Source organism: Eulemur rufifrons, chromosome 7 (genome assembly GCF_041146395.1).
Source record: "Eulemur rufifrons isolate Redbay chromosome 7, OSU_ERuf_1, whole genome shotgun sequence".
Classification (NCBI taxonomy): Eukaryota; Metazoa; Chordata; class Mammalia; order Primates; family Lemuridae; genus Eulemur; species Eulemur rufifrons.
In genome coordinates, this window is record NC_090989.1 from 259,932,868 (window position 1) to 259,935,552 (window position 2,685).

Genomic DNA, 2,685 nt, shown 5'->3' on the forward strand with positions numbered 1-2,685 from the left:
CTTCAAGTCAAGTTTCAGTTTGCTTACTGAAGACCTGTATGGGACAACCTCAGATTAATGGCCTCCTCATTTGTTTAACTCAGTTATGTGTCAGGACTCTTGTTTAAAGCCTCTATGGACACTCATCATCTAACAGGATAAAGTTCACATGCCTTAGTTTGGCAATCAAAGTCTCTTCACGATCTTATCCCAAATTACTCCTCCTTCCAACTGTCTTTCATATACCTAACATCCCAGCCACACAGAACTCGCTGTTTCCCTAAGAGCTCTGTAGGCACTTGAGAATGCTTTGACTTTACTCATTGTGTTGCTGGGCGACCTTAATCTCTTTTTCTACCTCCTGAGATTCAAGTCAGCCTTTTCATACACCCACCAAGATACCAACCAAATTTCACCTGCTAATTTCTCTGAAAATCTTTTCTCAAAACACCATACCCTATCAAATTAGTCATTCCCATATATGTCCATAACAACTCCTAGTTCTCTTTATTATTATATCTATGACTTTTTATTATTACTTGGTTATTGTTGTATATCATTTCTTAAACCAAGATCTCATTGAAGGCAGGGGCTGAGTGGTTTTTTTTTTTTTTTTTTTTTTTTTTTTTTTGAGACAGAGTCTCACTCTGTTGCCCAGGCTAGAGTGAGTGCCGTGGCGTCAGCCTAGCTCACAGCAACCTCAAACTCTTGAGCTCAAGGATCCTCCTGCCTCAGCCTCCCAAGTAGCTGGGACTACAGGCATGCACCACCATGCCCGGCTAAATTTTTCTATATATATTTTTAGCTGTCCATATAATTTCTTTCTATTTTTAGTAGAGATGGGGTCTCGCTCTTGCTCAGGCTGGTCTCGAACTCCTGAGCTCAAATGATCCGCCCACCTCGGCCTCCCAGAGTGCTAGGATTACAGGCGTGAGCCACCGCGCCCGGCCTTTTTTTTTTTTAATTTCTGACCCAGCACTTAATACAGGCCTAGCTCATAGAGGTGTTCAATAACGTTTTTTGTTCTGAGCAAAACTGGGACTCAGTCTGGTTCTTTGCAGAATAGTGGGTCAGTGACAGCCTGGGGAATCAATTTATTAATATTGATATACATTTTCAATTTTGCTTGGTATGGATTATAAAAAGAGAAAAAGAACAGTTTCTTTTATTTTTTTCTTTTTCTAATTGCACTGATATCTTGAGAGAAAGATGAAGAAATAGAAGACAAGATATGCCTTTTCTGATCCAGTCTAAGAACTAGATCTGACATAGAAAAACAACTAGAAGAAGCTGAAGGGATCATCATACAAAGGAATCTTGTAAAACTTAGGGAAAGAAATGCTAATTCAGAAGTCTTCATAGCAAAATTTCACAGAGGTAGGTACAAAGTAATCATCCAATCTTACAACAGTCTGTGGGATAAGAGGGTTTGAGGTGGTGACCTGTGGAGAATTTCTGTTCTGGCCAAGTATCAGGGGAGATTAAGGCACCCACCAAAGTCTCATTCTTACAGAAAGTCTGGAGGTCATGGGAAGTGCAGAGGTTCTCCCTCAAGTGGCTTTTGGGCATCAGATCTTCAGCAAAATATTGAAGCAGAGGAACATGAAGGATCTTATTCAGTTATAAACTTCCTCTTGGGGATTCCCAGAGATAATCGTGGCAACTGCAGAAGCATTAAGCAAGCTGAGACCTTACAGCCATGCAAATTAGAGATAAAAGTCATGGGAAACTGAATGTTAAAGTTCATGTAACCTCATATTTACACAAAGTTGGTGAGGCTCAAGGCCATTCAGGTTAAATAAAAGATTTAATGAATGAATAAATAATAAATTCATGATGAGCTGGGGGGGAGGCGCTGAAGTTTTTCCACTCTTGCCAAAATATAGGTTTTATTTTCAGTACTCTATTCTTAGCAGGACACTATTAACCCATTTCACTAAAGAGATGTTTCAGATAGGAGTTAATTATTTTAAAAGTTTAATTCGGTGACTGGCACATGTCCTAGTTTGATTTCTGAGCCTATCATCCTACCTGAAATCAACTGCAAGCTTTTTACAACACTAAGCAGTAGTCTCCCTTTATCTGAAGTTTTGCTTTCTATAGTGTCAGTTACCTGTGGACAACTAAGGACCAAAAATAGGTTAGTACAGTACAATAAGAGACTATAGTCATATAACTTATTACAGTGTATTGTTTTAATGAGGTTCTATTTTTTATCATTTATTGTTCATCTTTTACTGTGTCTAATTTACAAATTAAACTTTATCATAGGAATGTATGTAGAGGAAAAAACATAGTACGTATAGGCATACCTTGGAGATATTGCATGTCTGCTTCCAGACCATGGAAATAAAGCAAGTGACATGGATTTTTCAGTTTCCCAGTGCATATAAAAGTTATGTTTATGCTATACTTTAGTCCATCAAGTGTGCAATAGCATTATGTCTTTTAAAAAGTACATGCCTTAATTTAAAAAATACTTCATTGCTAAAAAATGCTAACAATCATCTGATCCTCCAGAGAGTCCTAATCTTTTTGTTAAGTGGAGGGTCTTGCCTCTTTGTTGATGGCTGCTGAATTATCAGGGTGGTGGTTGCTGAAGGTTGTGGTAGCTGTGGAAATTTCTTAAGACAAAAATAAAATTTGCTGCATTGATTGACTCTTCCTTTCACAAAGGATTTCTCTGTAACATACAATGCTGTTTGA